Source organism: Pogona vitticeps, chromosome 4, assembly GCF_051106095.1.
Source record: "Pogona vitticeps strain Pit_001003342236 chromosome 4, PviZW2.1, whole genome shotgun sequence".
NCBI classification, from domain to species: domain Eukaryota; kingdom Metazoa; phylum Chordata; class Lepidosauria; order Squamata; family Agamidae; genus Pogona; species Pogona vitticeps.
The window spans coordinates 150,883,569-150,901,680 of NC_135786.1; the positions used below are offsets into that span (position 1 = coordinate 150,883,569).

Sequence of the window (18,112 nt, forward strand, 5' to 3'; positions counted from 1 at the left end):
CAATCAACTGTGTAGCCTTTTAAGTGACACTCCAGTCCTATTCCTGTTCAAGATAGTGTCAGTATTTCTGGAATGCAACAGCAATTGCAGGTCATAGCAACTACATACTGTAGGCTTCAGATTTTTGGTGGACCCTTTGGTACAGGCATGACAGAAGAGCTTCAGGCCAGAACAGCAACAGTCTACAGAGCTGTGTGCTCTGATTTACTTTCCCCTTCTTTCTGGTTTCCCCTCCAATAGATTTCACTAGTGAATATAACAACTTGCAGAGCAGCAAGGCAGCCACAGGAAAGATTGTGAAGAACTCTACATACAGAATGGCATAGACCTTTTTGTTTCCTCTCACAAGGGAAATTCAGAAAGTTCCTTCACACCATCTGGAATTTCACTTCATTCTCTATCTTAGATGTTTTTTCTGCCATCCATGAGCAGAGCAAATAGGCTTCTTCAAGAAAAGAGCCTAGTTTATTGTGGGAAGTGGATACCATTCAATATAATTGAAGATACCTTTCAATATAATTTTCTGTCTTCTCTCTCTCTCTCTCCACTTCTTCCTTCTCTTCCTTAAACTTGAAATTAGTGACATATTAGTCCCCTCCTGCTGCAGCATTGTGACTACTGGGAGTGCTGTATTGAATGACTGCAGAAACAGGTCTCTAAACAAGTAATGCCTTTGCAGCAGGAAAAGCAAAAAAAGTGTATTCCTAAGCTAAAGACCATACCCTCCTTCTCCATTGGTGCCACCTCAGTTTCATCCTCAGTTTCTTTTCACCCTTCAAGAGTCATAATCACATCAATTTTTAAAATTATGTTAACATTTTAACCCCCCCAAATACCATGTCACAATGCCTCTGGGCTCTGTGATCCACCCCATCATTGCCCCAGAAATTCACAAACCATATTTGCTCATTTGTGGAAAGACAATACAGTACACATGCACACCCCAGAGAGAGCTGTACATAAACATTCTCCCATGAGAATTTAAACCATTCCCATACAATCTGTCATAGAACAAATTAGCTTTAAAAATAATTTCATGAGAGGACAAATTGCTGGGAAATTTGTATGACTGAGATTCAGAATTGTTGTACTCATCTTATTTATACAGTGGCCGAGCAATGTATGTACACTTCATGCCTTTCATTGTCTGATTGAAGCTTTCCTATTTCCCCACATTTCAGTTAAATATGACAAGATGTCATAAAGTTACTTCTTCCACAGGGCTTTTGTCAGCCAAAGAAGATGAATAGCTATATAGAGATATGATAAAAAGAAAACAAAAACAAATGTAGTATTTCTGACCACATTTTAGTGTTACCATAACTAAAAATGTAGCCAAAAGGAATTTGAAAGAGCCCTAAGAAATTGTCGAAGCATGGCGGCCTCTTTCATGGGAAAATTGAACTTTCATGAAATTAAGTTATGGCACAGCAATAATGTTGCATCTTTCTTGGAGCAGGATACAATATTATTTTGCCTCATGTTTGCTACAGACGTTACAGGGCTGAGATGTTTAAAAGTTCTCGTAAAAACAAAAAACCCCATTTTAACAGAATATGTGCCGGCATTTCCTCACCACTTTTGGTGCTTGACTCCCTGCCTCCACTACACACCATGCCCCAGAATGAAACTACTTAAGAGAAGGCACTGTGAATAAACCCAGACAATACCCAGTCCCTTTTCTTGTTACGTATATTGTCAGAGGTAAGAACAGCAACAAAAAAATCAGTTTTCTTTATCTCCTCACAATTTCAAAAAACATTGAGTATTTTTCACAAATTTGGTAGTTTTTGATGAGAAAAATCACAGAAGTTGTTTTGTACAAAATATAGTGTTTTTCACAGAGAACCCTCTATTTTCCATAAAAATCAAAGCTTTTTGAAACATGGAATAAAAGTGTTCATTATTTCTCCTATTCAGAAGAGCAAAAACTGACCATTTTTTTAGAAACAGTATATATTGAGATACCTTTTTTCATTGAGAAAGGAAAGGTTTGTGTGGATTCATCATATTCTTCAAGAACAACAGAAACCCCTTGACAAATCAGACCAAACCACCATCCAAAACAACTGTTTCCCATAATAGTCATTGGTATATCTCTGAAAAGACCGCCAGGTGGACAAGAAGAAAATGTCTTTTCAAAATACAGAACTTATGCAGTAATGATGGGGAAAATGTCTCATCTAGTCCAATGTTCTATTCAAACAGTGGCCAAACAGTCACCTACAAGAAGTCCACTGCAGACTGACTTGTTTATTCATATATCTCAATTATCTATCATGGTTTATTATTTATTCATAGAATAATGCTCTGTGAATTTATCCAGCTCCTTTTCAAAACTCACCAAAGTTAGTGTTTCTCTTCACAAAACTTTGTAGGAGTAGGATCCATCAATTAACTGTTCACTTGGTGAAGAAACAGATGTAAGTCAAAGATAAATCCGCAATGATGGATGGCTGTCATAGTCCAAAAATATTCTTCCAAAGCCCTGCACATCCCCCCTATTCCAACTACTACAATATGACTATTGCTTTGTTACACCAGAGGAAGACAAAAGCTATAACATTCACTCTATTTTAGTGGGTAAATAATGAATTGTCAATGGGATTTTTGGGCATGCATACATGCCCGCTGGCTTGGGACATACTTGAGAATCCCATCAGATATTTGTTAATTTGTGGCTGGAAGTGACTGAATGTTACGCTTCTTGCCTTCTACCTGTGAGACAAAACAACAGGATTTCAGCTCATGAGTGTGGCGATTTCCTCTGAAGCCCATATTCCCCCAGGCCTTCACGAGGTTCTTGCTCTTCTTCTTTCTTCACTGCCACCAGGTATTACTGCTTTAATACCATTTAATCATAGAGACATTTGTGCTTTTAAAACTGAAATTATTTATTAGATCAGGGAAGTTAATAAATGATTAATATTCAATAGGTAAATCACAGGTTGATAATCACTAGTCTTTGAATCAAGACTGCTATAACTTTAAACCTCTTTTAACTCTCTATTACATTAATCGTCCTCACAGATCTTTAATTCACTCTTAGTTCACTTTTAAGTTTCACACTGTCTCTTCCTACCAGAATCTCTCTCAGACTCCATACACCAGCCTTTATATCCAGCCCCCTCCCCCCTTGGCTCCGTCTTCTGTCCTCTCATTGGCTCCTCCTCCACTGTTTAGCTATGACGGACAGGTGAGGGTGGGGCTGTTCGCTACAATGAGTTATTGCAGAAAAATCACACTGATTTTCATACCTATGAACTGCACCTAAAAATCATCCATATATATAATTTAGACCTCATAAAGGATAGTCTCATCATTAGACATGATAAGCAACCCAATATACTGTTTCTTTTTCTTTCTTACTAACATACTATATGCAGATAAATGTTGTGTGTAAAACTGTTCTGTTGCATGTTGCCATTGTGATACATGTCTGTGATGGTTGCTTGGTGATGATGGTTGCTTGGTGACAAGAGTCCAGAGAGAAAGAGTGAGATGTTGTAAATGGGAGTAGACAATGTAAATTCCTTCTGATTTGTATAAGAGTTTTTAAACCTTTGTTGGCTCGCAGCTGCTGGCAAAAAAAAAAAAGGTCAGTTACAGAGTTGGTGAGGAAGGGAATGATGGAATGAGAGAAGGTAGGAAAACAATTGGCAGTAAATTCAAAGTTGGCTAGGCTGAATTAAGGCTATTTTGGTTGAATAACAAAGTCCTTGTGAAATTGGCAAAAGCAAGTTTCTCAAGATACTTGAAGACTGTCACCAGATATTTATTGAAAGATCTCTAACTTTTTGTAATGATATTCCTTTTAGAAAGAAAAAATAGTACCCATAACATAGATTTGTATTAACAATTTGATCTATTTCTGATTGTTGTCTCATGCCTAAAATAAAATTACCAAATTACCATAAAGTTTTAAAATATTGGTAGTGATGGACATAAAATAGAATAAGGTACAATTTATGTATTTATTTAAAGCAGAAAGAAATGTATATAAAGGTGGAACTAAGGGGAAATAGTTTACAAGCATAGTGCATATTTCTTAACTTAATCAGATGGACAAGATTCTGTACAAAATTTGAAAGATTTCCGATGTTTTGTCAAAGTTTCAAATGTTGCATATATAGGATGATAAAATAACTAAAAGGGGTATTTAAAAAAGCATAACTGAAAATATACATTGTATTTAAGAAAATGAGGTTTGAACAAGTGTGTGAAAAGTCACTTTAAAACAATCAGCTAGCTCCCCATTCAAGTCTGAAAGCAAGGTCAATGTAAAATAACATTGCCTTGCAAAAGTGTCTGTTCCCTAGATACCTGACATTTGATTGTGTAAACTACTCATAAGGGAAATGAAAGAAAAACTGTCCTGGTGGGGAACGCCCATGGGATTCCTAAAACATCAAAATACAATTACAGTAACTTGATACCCTTCCACTTTACATCCACAGTATTTTGTGAGGCTTTCAGTGTTATGCCCAAGCACATTGCCATGAAGACAGTCTGCACTGCCAGAACTTTCCTGAGTTAGCAAAATGGAAATGGAAACAAATGAGAAAAATATAAATATATGGAGGCAAATATATGCTATACACACTGGATGCCAACAGCACTCATACCACACACAACATGCCAAGAAGGAGGCAGGAATGGTACTTAAAATGTTTAACATCAGAGTAACAGAAGTAAATTATATCTTGCAACTGTAGTCATAATGGTGTCTAGATCCAGACTTAGTCATAGTTATAGTAGAAACGCATTGAAATCAACAGATCAAGCCTTACACATGGCCAACATTACCTCTAATTTTCAGTCCTTTTGGGCAGCTCCTCTCATGGGGTTCCACCATGAGCAGAACCAAAGCAGGTGAAAACATTTGCTGTAGGTGCACGGAGGGGGTCGAATCATGTGCTCTTGCACAGCTTAGAGGAAACCTTGCACATGGCTAACTTTTACTGCTTACATCTGGATATAACTAAATAAGTGGTCACCATGGTGTTGTTGATGTGGGTGGGTGGGTGTCTGTCTGTGTGCCTATGTGTGTTTGTGAATGACATTTGTACAAAATTAAAACAGGGCTAAGAAAAATGAGGTCTCCCACATTTTCCTCTTAATCATAGAAGGGTCAAATGTAGAACATATTTCATCTAACTATGCTGGTAGTAAAGAATGTTAATTTGTTTCCATTATGAATTGCTTTAAATGACACCTGTAGCTTCTAAGCAGCCATAGTTCCTGTCAAGAAATTGAGAAACAAGGGCTCATGGATTGTGTTGCTACTCTAGAAAATCAGGCTTTGTACTTCATGCCTACGATGAGCTGACTGAGAGGAAAAAAGTGTTCACTAGTAATTCGAAGTCAGCAAACATTTCTGCCTTATATATGTGGGAAAGGAGCCGTCAGGACTGGTCTGTGTGTGCTCCTTTGTACTGCATTAGGTAGCAGAATGGGTTTCAGCTGAGGGATGGGAGAGAGGAATATGTTACTCTCTTCTTGGTAAAAAGGTTTGGGGAAATTCAACACCCAATTGGCAGATTTTCTGGAAGAATCTGGAACTTGTAATTTTTGCTATAAAAATGTGGACAAGTTAATTAGTTTAGCCTAGTTGTCTGTGTGGAGAACACTGTGCTCATCTACTGCTGTGTTATAACTTGCACTCTACATATACTCTGGAACTATACTAAAGATATGCCAGGATGTAAGTATTAGCTTATCTTAGCTAGCTTTCTTATTTTCTTGTGAGAATGTTCTCTAATGATTCTTGCATCAAAACTCTGGGTTGCTTAATTTTACCCACAGTTCTTTAACTGTTCTGTCACCGTTAAAACTGTTTTTGAAGTTTTGCTCTTTTTACTTTTTTCATCACCTTTAATAAAACACAAAATGTTTGCAACTTTTTGATAATTTTGGAGTAAGAGGGTTGATGATATTATAATCAAGCATGCCTTAACCATCTACCTGGAGCCTGTGTGTTTTATGGGTACCTTTGGCGTTCCTATCATGCAGGAAGGTGTTGGGAAGGTATTGGGCAGGAAGATTTCACCCAGTCGTCAATACATTTGGTCTTCCCGGACCCCAGGGTAGTGTGGCTAAATGGTTAGTGTGGGTTTCTCTACCCTGGAGTAATCTTGCCAGTTCCATGTCAGCAAAAACTGATATTGTTCCATATCGTTGTGGGACTCCCCTGTAAATCATGATCCTCTTGTTATGAGAACACTTTTAAAAACTGAAAACAGAATGTCAAAGCAAGGAGATATTTGCTTCTTTAGGGAGTGTATTACTTATTAGAGAAGCCATGTTCCCTTCTGGGCATTCCAATATAAGACAAAGTAATATTCTAACAAATTAATTAGCCCTAGGAATGTAGCTTCATATGCCTGCCCATTGTATGACTGATGTCTGTTCTTTAAAACTGTTACTTTCAATTTATTTATTTTTTTGAGGTTGCAAATACGTAAAATGAGTAACTTTAGGATTTTTTTCCCCTTCCTGAAGTAGGTTTACCAGACAGCATCAAGTCTGAGCCCTTTTCCTGGATGATGTAGTATTAATCCATCATTACAGTCCTGTCATATTGATGATGTATTGATGTAATGCATCATCAGATTGCCATCATTCCTATGATGTATGGATCACTAAAACAGCTCTGGCTGGCAAGAGCTTATTGTGGAGATTCAGCAACTTTAACTGCATCATTTAAGAAAGGATTACTGTTCCTTTCCTTTTAGTGGCTCAGGAATGCAGGAGAAGGCTTTAAAAGCAGCCTTGTGAAACAAGGTGGTTCTGCCACCAATTTCCAATTTTGAAGAGCAAGGGGGCTTGTTCAGGAATATGTCTGAGTGATACTTCAGGGGTGGGAAGCCACCTGTGGTCACAAAAAAGAAAGCATATTTGAATGCGATGGAAAGCAGTTTTGCCTTTAAGGTTGCTCCAACATACAATCTGTGCCTGTGACTGAATGAAAGAAAGTTGTGTTCAAGGTGGAACACTGTCCCATTTGCACTGGTCATGTGGCAAGCTGCTGCAGAGTAGAAGTACAGAGGATGTGGATGAAAGGACATATCGGAGATCGGTTTCTACTAATCACGGAACCATGAAATAATGGAGGTATAAGAGGCCTGGAAGTCTAACCGTGCTCGATGCAGGAAACCAAAACAAAGTACGTATATCTGACAAATGATTTTCTAATTTTCTCTTGAATGGTTCAAGTGTTGGGATGCTCACCACTTCCTGAGGTAATTGGCTCCATTGTTGTATTGCTTTAATGGTTAAGATGCCTTTCCTGATACTAAACTGAAATCTGGTGTCATGATTTCACGTGGCGCCTATTTGTTTTACCAAACAAAGAGCTCACGCTACATGCCCCTCAGCTGCCACCAGTTGATTACATCAACAATACCTATTATTAATGATAGCGGTCCAGGCCATATGTCATTTAAAAAGAACCAAATAGAAACTGTTTATTGATACAGGTGTTGACAGAACAAGCAATGTTGTTAGCTCTTAAACATTCTCCTTTATCCACTCTTAACCACCACTCCCCCTCCAAAACACACACACTCACTCCAACACTCTAACTCATCTCAAAAACCTAAACTCCTCTTACGGCAGCGGAGTCTCTTATATCTCGTGACTCCACCCCTACAGCACTCCCATTGGTCTATGCAAATACCATATGAATATTCATGACCTGGTCAGACACCACATCTGGCTTCCTGTAACATGAGGCCATTATTATGTGTCCTGCATTCTGGGATGATTGAAAAGAGACCCTGACCCAACTCTGTATGGTAACCTTCTAAGTATTTGAAGAGTGCTATCATATCTCCTCAGCCTTCTTTTCTCAAGGCTAAAAATATTTATTTTTCAGTCTTTCTTCACAGGGTTTGGTTTTTAGTCTCCTAATTTGAGATGGGCATGGATTCATTAGAGAATGAATCACCAAATTCTTTCAAAAATCACTAATTAGTTGATTTCTATTCATATGAATCAATGCCCCTAATGAATATGGATCAATGAATCGTTTAGCAATTTTGAGAGTGTTGAGCTATAAAACAGCCCTCCAGGCACCTAGAGACACCAGAATTACAGGGAAGCTCCCACTAACACATCTCTACAGGGTTTGGGGAAGATTGGGTTTCAGACATCTGAGTTATACACCCACAGAGACCCATTCCCAGGAAAGTTCTACTAAGGCACCTAGAGTCACTAAATTAAGAGATAAGTTTCTACTTACTCTCCTCTACTATCCCTCCAAGTTTGGTGAAGACTGGATTTCCCCAAGCAAGCTGCTAGGGGGCATTTCCTGGGGGCCCATATTGTGGGTACCCCAGGAACATGGATGTCTGAAACCTAATTTTCACCTAACCCAAAGAGATTGTAGAGAAAAGTCAGCTGAAGCTTCTCTGTGATTCTTATCCTCAGGTGCTTGGGGGGCATTTGATTGTGTTTTATATAAAAAACAGATTGACAAATTTATTCTTCAGTTCAGCAGTAACAAATTTGTAAATTCATAATTTGTGATTTGTTGACCTTGATATATCATGAATCATAATGAATCTCCATTTTTTCTTATTTGTGCCTGTCTTTACTCCTGATTGTACTTGTTGCACTCCTCTGTGCTTGTTCCAGTTGTTTGGCATCCTTCTTAAACTGTTTAAGAGCTAGAATAGTGCTCATGATGAGACCTAAGTAGTACTGAGTAGAGGGGAATTAGTATTTTGTTTGGTTTGGAGAAATACATCTGTTAACATGAGGAAGTTTTTTCTCAGGATCGGTTCCCAACTCTCCTCCATTCCTTATAGCAGTGGTCCCCAACCTTGGGCCTCCAGATGTTCTTGGGCTACAACTCCCAGAAGCCTTCACCACCACCTCTGCTGGCCAGGATTTCTGGGAGTTGAAGTCCAGGAACATCTGGAGGCCCAAAGTTGGGGACCACTGCCTTATAGGATAAAAAAAATCAGGGACTCTTTATTGCTTGAGGACTAGAAAAATGATAAACAGAAAACAAAAAGTGGGTTAACTCAGTTTCAAAAGACTCTGAAATATGTGCAGCTGGATATGTAAAATGTTTAGGTCCATTAGGGTGGTGGGGACCTGCATTTTTCCACAGGGAAAGTTTAGACAAGTTATTTTCTTTTTTCCACGCAGTCACACATTTGATTGTATGTGCATGTGTGCTGCTTTTTCCAGAGGATGAGTGGCTGATTGGACATCTGAACTAACTTAATGGCAATATTCATTGGAGGGCTTGGCTGAAACTTATTTCATACGTGACTTTGGTGTGAGGACCTTTTCAATGACTGGAGTTAGAGCGTCTTCTTTGAAAAGCAGCTGTTTCAGGTAACATTAATGAACACGAGTATAGGGTGAATTTTTCTGTCTCATTAGTTCCTCATTGTTCAGTATGGAGGGATGGAAGAAAGCATTATAAATCTTTGAAACAGGGATGGGAAAACTCAGTAGTTTGGGGACTTAATTTTTGCCTCCAAACCTCACCAAGGCTACACCAGCCCCAGAAAGGGGCATTTTCAATTACAGAGGTGTGGAAAAAAAAAAAACCAGGCATGTCAGAATGGGCAATTTTCTTGGGGGAGATACCAAAGTGGACCCTCCAGACTTCCTAGTTCAAAAGGGCTGCATGAAACTTCAGCTTCATGTCACTTACCCCCGTTTCAAATAATATGAGATGGAAGGAAATGAATGAATGAAGATGAAGTAAGATAAAATATCATTTTCAAAATTCTAAAGAACTGTAACTCAAGCTCCAAAATTAGCAAGGGATATGGCAATACAGTTGTGGAAGAGAGGGGTGGAGTGGGGTTAACTCTACAGGAACAGACATCATCATAGGCAGCATATTTCATCCCATATTTTAATTATATATCCTTGCTGTTAGCCGCCCAGAGTGGTATGATATACCAGATGGGCAGGATATAAAATAAATAAATAAATAAATAGATAGATAGATAGATAGATAGATAGATAGATAGATAGATAGATAGATAGATAGATAGATAGATAGATAGATAGATAGATAGATAGATAGATAGATAGATAGATAGATAGATAGATAGATAGATAGATAGATAGATAAATAAATATTTCTAGATTCCTTGAAAACTGTAGCCCTGAATGTCAAGGAAACATGAACATCTGGTGTGAGGCCAGCAAGATTTAAGGCACTGATTAAGTTTGCACACATATTGTCTCCTGCCCTGATAGGACAGATTATGCTGTGTATCTTGTGAACTGATGTACCATGTGAATAAAGTTTTCACCCTATTGGCTCTCAAACAGTGATGTCCATCCCATAATTCTTAATACTATGACTGCAAGAGGGTTTTATCTGTCTGCTCTTGGCCTCAGAGCCAATGTATGTGAATGAACGGAGAGACTTGGAGATCATTTTAAAAATGAAATGAAAGAAATTGAGAAAAAAACGGATAAAATGTAACTTAAAAGCTCTAAATAGACATAACTGGGTCATTGTTCACTGAACATTTCCCCTAGTACTGATTACAGTGCTCCTACATTTGGTCACCTGTCAACACCACTTTGGATTTGTTTACTCCTATGTGTTGCATGGTTGAAGGAAGAGGGCGAATGCCCTGAACAGACTTTTAAGAAATTAAATAGGAATAAACATAAAGTTGCAAATCAGATTCATAAGAAGAACTCTCCGATTTCCCTCCCAGGATAGCTTTTCCACTCCTATAAAGAATCTGCCGCCACTGCAAGCTTCTGGAAATGGTGCTTGTTTTATGGTTATAATCCAAAAGAGCATAAAATAATTTGAAAGCCTGTTGCAGGAAAAAAGATCAGAGTTAAGTCAACAAGTAATCTCAGCAGAACTACCACATAAAAAAATCACATTTAAAATACCACTATGTAGGAAACTTAAAATTCAGCAACTGTACACTCACACATAAGCTCCAAGTGCTTCTCAAGGAAATATAGTCATCAGCAGATAACTGGGGAGAAGGATGTTTACTCCTTTCCCATCTGCCATTCTCCCTCCCCCTACCTCATGCTACAACCTAGTTATGTGTGTAGTTTTTTCCTGGATGCAGATGAATAGAAATATGATACATTATATATGGTCTTTCATCCTAGAACTTTTTGCTGTATTCCCAGGTTCACAGGGTGGCTCTACCATTCAGTAGTCTTAAGACAGCTGATTCAGAAAGTCACGAAAAGCGGAGGTGATCCATTGCCCATGAGGGTGCACTTTAACATGAGGCAGTGGTATAAGGTGTTCTTCTTCTTGGACCACTGGCTATTGGTAGTAACAGAGCAGCACATTCTTAGTTATTTATAATTTTTGATTTTTTTTCCTGCCATAGAATGCAAAAAAAAATCTGCTTCATATTCATGAATATGTTGGCTGATTTTAGGTATTAAATTCTTCAATGTAGAAGGATTAAATGATGCCATATGCTGCTCTATCTCAGAGAGAAGAATATCTAGGGCCAGCCGTACTGGGAACAACCCCTCACTCTCAGTCTTTGAGACCAATGGACCACTAGTTATGCATGCATTATCTTCAACAGGTTCTAGGCCTCAACAGAAACAGAAGATATGCAATGGACTTTTCCAACAGATAGGGAGTAGCATCATTTACCATGCTTGAGAAATGTGGGCAAATCTGAGCATTAGAAAAGGGTGCTCTTGAATTAGCCTTCACTGAAGGCCTGCATCCTCTAGAGTCTCCCAAGGATGCTGTACAGCTCAGAGGTAGGTAGAGGTTGAATGTTTAATTCCCCATTGTCCCTCCTGGGAAAACAGACAACATGGGGGGCCTTTGGCAAGCTGCACAGTCCCTGGATGCCTCTAGAAGAAGGGAATTGTAAACTATTTCTGGGTACTCTCTACCTAAAAAACTCTGAAATGGATCACCATGACACAGAAATGACTTGATGATGTGCAGTTTTAATTACAGTAACCCTACATGGTAATGCTTTCAGTGTTATTCTTCATTTATTGCAGATGGGAGATATGGACCTCAACATTCAAAATTAAAAATGGCAGTTGAAATTGAATGTTACTTTGGTATCTGTTTCTATTTACAAAATTTCATTGTATTTTTTTTACATTTTTATTAAAATTTCATAACAAATAAAAATTGCAATTGAAAAGATAATACAACAGAACTAAAAACATGATAATAATGTGTTCCCAAAAGGGGGGATGGAAAAAAAGGGGGGGGGGGGAGAAGGAAAGAGGCAGGAGAGAAGGAGGCAAGGAAGAGAGAAAAGCTACAAGTACAAATAGGCTTCAAGAAAAAGCTGCAAAGTATCTAAAAATGCATCCATGTGTGTAATTGTCATCTGTATGCCATGTGTCCATATGTCAATAATGTTGTAAGATGTTCTAACCATTGAGTTACTGGGATGGACATCTGTCTTTCCAATGTCGTACAATAAAGTGTTTTAGCAATAGTAAGGGCTAGGATCTATTTACACCAATTTAGACTTTGCTTCCCAGAAAACATGAACTCCGATTGTGTGTCTAGTTTTGTGTGTAAAAATCTATAGTGCGCAGTCCATAAAATGTGAGTGCACTTATCCATGTGTACATAGAGACTGGAGTTGTCATAGCATTCTGTACAGAAGTATTAAAACAGGAAATGGCACGAACATAGGGAATATTAACTGCTGCAAAGGTCAACAAAATCTACTGTTCTCTTTCTGAACTGCCTGTAATTGATCACACTTCAAAAGGCATCTTACACAATAATAAACCAAATACTATTCTCCTTTCTAGTGCTGAAGAAATGCCTTCCTTCCTTCTGTATTTCCTACCTACCGACCTAGATCAGAGTAACAATTGACATGCAGTGAAGACTTAGCCTCACCTTTAAAGGAAGTGAAACTTGTTGTTTTTTTCTTCTTCTCTGGCTTAGCATGTTATTCATTTATTCATTTATTCATTTATTTATTAACTGCCCAAATTGTAAATGACATTGAGGAAGTTTACAAATCAGAAGATAGAATACAAACAATAAAATGGTCAGTATCCTGCCCAGTCTATATGCAGCTGGAACTCCAAGTGTAGAAGGTGCCCTGGCAATGAAATCGGGCCACACAATCAGGTATGTGAGTGTTCACAGTTGCCATTGTTACAGATCACTATGGTGGCTTCCACCTCTCAAGCTCCATGAACGTGAACATTTCATGGCTTACTGGACAATGAAAATGAATAAATCAGCCAAGTTGTATCAAAACAATATCAAATGTAAGGCTGTTAATAGACAAAAATGGAACTTAAATAATAAAGGTGAAATTAATTTATTAAAAATAAATTCTACAAGGACTGAATCCCACCAGAAATAAATCCTAGTATCTAAATGTTACTAGTGAGGATATAAAAAAAGTTTTCCCTTGGGAGGGCATTCCTCAGTTAGAAGGCACTACTAAGAGCCACCCTCCCTTTTTTATAATCTACCCATTGTACCATTATGGGAGATGGCACTCGGAGAGGAGACTCAGAAAATGGCTAAACATAATAGGGCAGAACCACATGGGAACAGCTAGTCCTTCAGCAGTACAGGTTCTAACACCTCCTCCCTCCCACAACTGTCTGCTGCCAAATTCCCTTCAGGCTGTAAGTCCCACCTGAACATGAAACAAAAAGGTGTGTCCAAGAGGAGGAAGCAGGAGCAGCACACTGATCCTTTGCCAACAGGATACTCATAACTGTACAGGTTTTATGTTGGTAACATTGGTTATCCCATTTTTCTGCATTTCCTGCTTCAATGTTTTGCTCTATCTCCTTTTTCACTCTTCCTCCATTTCCCCCTTGTGTTGCTTTCCATTCCCTTGCCTCTTTATTTTCTTTTTTTTTTTTTAAATCTCAGTTTTATTTACCCTACTTTTTCCTTTTTCTGTCCTTCCTTTTCTGTCCCTCCACCTCTAGATTATGGTCTTTCTCTTTTATTTCCTCACTTTAGATGAAACTCCAACACTGAGGTGGCGATATGTGTGTGTGTGTATGATTCTGTTTTGGTCTTTTTCTGCTTTTTTCCTAAACTTCCCCCCTAATCACTTCTGTAAGCTTTCTGATCTCTTCTTTCTGTGTGTGGATTGTAATGTCAGACTATGCCCTCTGATAACTGAGTTTGACCTCATATTATATGTGTATATTGTAAAATATACTAATTATAATTCTCAGAGCCCCGTAGCCAGCAAGTTCCATTTAGCTATCATGGTTAATAGTTATTGAGACTTACAATACAATCCTATACTTGTCTACTCAGAAGTATGCCTTATTCAATACAATATCATTTGGACTCAGGAAATGGATATAGGAATATCATCTGGATGACATAACACTTCATCTCCCTTGACCCTTTAGGCCAGCAATGCTCTGTCCAGCTCATATATTTACATTGTTTTGTCATGTTGTCATCTCAACATACAGTAGGTAAGATCCTTTTTTTTTGTCCTCACAATTGTTTCTATAACAACCAAGAGCCACTTAGCAGTGTGTTACAGAAAGGGACTCTATGTTCCAGTTACTTGGCCTCTGTAAGGACAGAGGCTTATGAAGGATGCAGGTCACTGACCTTCAGGCTTAATTTGGAATCAGTAGAATTCAGAGACTGAATTTAGAGATGTCTTCTTGGGGTTTTCTTGCTGCTTCAGAATTGGGAGAAGATGCTTCTTATAGTCTGGGCAAAAGCAACAGGCAAGTGTAGCCATTAGAAAGGTCAAGACCATTGCAGAAATAAATAAGATTCAGTAACCTAGTCTGGAGGGGAGACTGAGGCAGAAGAAGTAAGCTTGTTTGAAGTGTGTGAGTTCTTCATTTTTTGTGTTTCAGTACTTTATTGCCAAAAAAATTAAAAAGTGAAAGTGTATTTTTCATGAAGAGCAGTAATTTTTCCCCACATAATTTCTAGCATGTTAGACAACATATAAAGGTTTTAATGAAAAGTACAAGATTTTAATGAAAAAAGACAGAATTTGTGTGTGTATTGTTGTTGTTTGGCAGGGATTCTATTGCTGCTGGTCTTTTCACCCTCACGTAGGACTGAAAAATCTCACAAGAGTTTTCCCTCTTTACAACAAGGGTGTCAGTGTGTGACTAGAGAGGGAGATATGAATATCCCCATCCCAGCTGCACCTAATGTGGGTCTGGCCCCTGAAACCAGCCCATCCACTCATACATCCCAGCCACCATGGTCCCACTCTTCCCGCCAATTGTGGCAGTAGCTCCATCGCCTGCTTGGCAAAGTGGCACACCAGCAGCATCAGGACATGTGAGTAGACAGACTGGTTTCAGAGGCCAGACCCACATTAAGAGCAGCTGGGGGTGAGGATATTCATATTGGTTTACAAATACGAACATCTCCACCTCTAGCAAAGACACCTTTTATTGGAGGACAAGAACATCTGTATTCATTACATCTTTGCATGAAACTAATAGATTAGTTAATTGTTAAAGATGATGCAGTTTCTAGTGTGGTGTAGTGGATAGAGTGTTGGACTGGGACTCTGGAGAATGGGGTTCCAATTCCCACTTGACCATGGAAATTCACTGGGGAAGGAAACTGTTAAAACTATTCACTTACTTTTAAAGCCCTATTAAGGTCGCTATAAGTCAGTTCCAACTTGATGGCACAGAACACACAAACAAAAATGATGCAGGAAAATGACTTTGTACAAAAAAAGATCCAAACTTTGTTATGTATGAAACATAAAACTAATGTTAGCACTATCCTTCAACCTCTATATCCCCTGAACATTCTAGCTACCATGCTTCATTCACAAATGAGAATTCTTGATGGCACAGAACATTCTACTCATATTAATTAAATTTCCCTACTCAGTGAAGGGAGATCAGGAAAAGAAAGAGTGACATGGATGGGGGTGTCTGAGACAGGCCCAGAAGAGCTGCGACTAAAAACTTAGGCAGCTTGGAACAAACACCACAATTTCCCTCTCATTTAGTCCTGAGATGTAGGCATGATACCCCACCATGATAAAAATAACAGGATGTTGTGCCCCATGGAAAAAAAGTGAAAAATTGTGGGGGTTAAGAGTTAATAGGATGGGAGGCATTGCTATTTATTTCAATAACATTTGACAGTAGTTTCACTTCTTGATTTTGACATCCTCTAAATTATCCATTCTCAATCTTTTTTTTTGGCCACAGCCATAAATACAATCTGAAAGAAATATAGACCATATCAGGATTGTATAAATTGCATAAACATCCTTACAAGCTGTGTGTGAAAAAATTTTTCTGGTCTATGACCCCCTTGATATGTGCCCAGGGGGCATATATCTGCCCCCTCATTGATAATGGCTGCTCTAACTATTGGTGCCTCAGGGCAGAGCCCCACTTGCTCTGCTTTAGTTACAGCCCTCTGTGCATCTGTAATCTTCATGCATTCATGACTGAAAAGATCTAGAAAGAGAAAGGGTGTCTCAAGAGAAAAGATGTACAGAATGTGGGATAATAATTCTAGTCTGAACCAGAAAACTGGTACCTATGTAACAAAAGGTTTGAGAGTGGCATATAGAGGAAGGAAAGAAGATAGATCATGATGGAACAAGAATATGAAACAATATACAGTTAATTACATGTTATGTAAGGTGAATAAAAGTAGGATTTCAGTGAAGAGAATGTCACAAAGTAGCTATATGATCCAGACAATGACCAGAAAATAGCAAACCAACTGCATCATCTAGGAATGAGAGAACAGGTGAAAGGTAGAAGCAGAAAGACTGACAAGAAGAATATTACAAAAATCAATGTTGCACGTAATAAGAGAAAAAGGTAGCAATTTGGAAGTGTCTGTGTAGATGAAAGATTAAATTCTAGATATAGTGGTGCCTTGCTTAACGGGCGCTCTGTTTAGCGATGAAATCGCTTAGTGATGACTTTTTCGGAGCATTTTTGCGCTTCGTTTAGTGATGGTCCCTATGGGTGATTTTCGCTTAGCGATGGTTGGGACTATGCTTCGCATAGCGATTAAATTTTGGGTCCCCTGTTTCGCTTAACGATGGTTTAAACAGCCTCATGTTTGCTGTTTTTTAAATATTTTTCTGTTATTTATAAAGTTAAAGTTTACTGTTTAAAATGTTTGAAATCATAAAGTGCACTTAATAAACCCTTTGTTAACCAAATTTGACTTTGTTCTGACTCTTTTTAAATTTGTTGTATTTTTCCCCCATTGAGATGCATTGAATAGGTTTCAATGCATTTCAATTGGGCAACCGCGTTTCGCTTAGCAATGTTTCCTATGGCGATTTTCACTTAAGGACAGCAATTCATTCCTTTTGGAACTTATTATCCGGTTTTCAATGCATTTCAATGGGAAACTGCGTTTCGCTTAGCAATGAAATCGCTTAGCAGCGATTTTTTCGGAACGAATTAACATCGCTAAGTGAGGCACCACTGTATATTAATCAACTGAAAAATAAATCTGGCAGGATCTAATCAAGACTTGGCAAGATCCTGGATCATAGGAGAAAATGTAAAGGGATAGTTACTGGGTGGAACCAAGCAACTGTGTTATCAAGAACAAAAGACTGAGAGGCTGTTTAAAAAAAAAAGAAAAGGAAAAAACCCAAACTGTAACTAGTCTGAGGAACAGGCAATGAGAAATGATGGTGGGACCAAAGCAGCAGAGATGGGAGTAATTTAGTTGAAGAGACTGGATCTAGACTTTCATCCCTGTAGTAGGGCAAGTTGCAAGACCATAGACAGAGGTAGTTCTACAGCTCCTGTTCCCAGCAGGAATAAAGGGGCTTGAAAGCTAATTCCCTTATTTAAAGGAGTTGGTAAAGATAAAAATAAAGAGGGATAGGGATATGGAGGTATATCCAACCTCCAAGCAGGTGGTTCTTATCACAACTTGTGGTGGCTTATCCCATAATTATGCAATGTGTGAAGAAGCTTCTTTCACTTGTGCTTGGAGATTTGAGAGAATGAAGAAAAATGATTATTCCACCAGACCAAAAGGCGATCTAAGATCTTTCTCTTCACCTGCAGCAACAGTGATCTTTCTCTTCGCCCTTTAGATTAGGCATCCTTCATTCTCAAGAGACTATGGTAACGTGCTCTATATGGAGAACTTGGAACAGCGTCTAGTGTG

At 38.4% G+C, this 18,112-nt stretch overlaps 1 long non-coding RNA gene across 1 annotated transcript; it reads left to right on the plus strand.

Moving 5' to 3' along the window:
• LOC140706835 (uncharacterized) lies at positions 1-14,855 on the plus strand. Its single transcript, XR_012086715.2, has 3 exons — positions 1-7,165; positions 9,199-9,348; positions 11,995-14,855. It is a non-coding gene; the product is annotated as an uncharacterized LOC140706835 (long non-coding RNA).
• Positions 14,856-18,112: the final 3,257 nt, after the last annotated feature.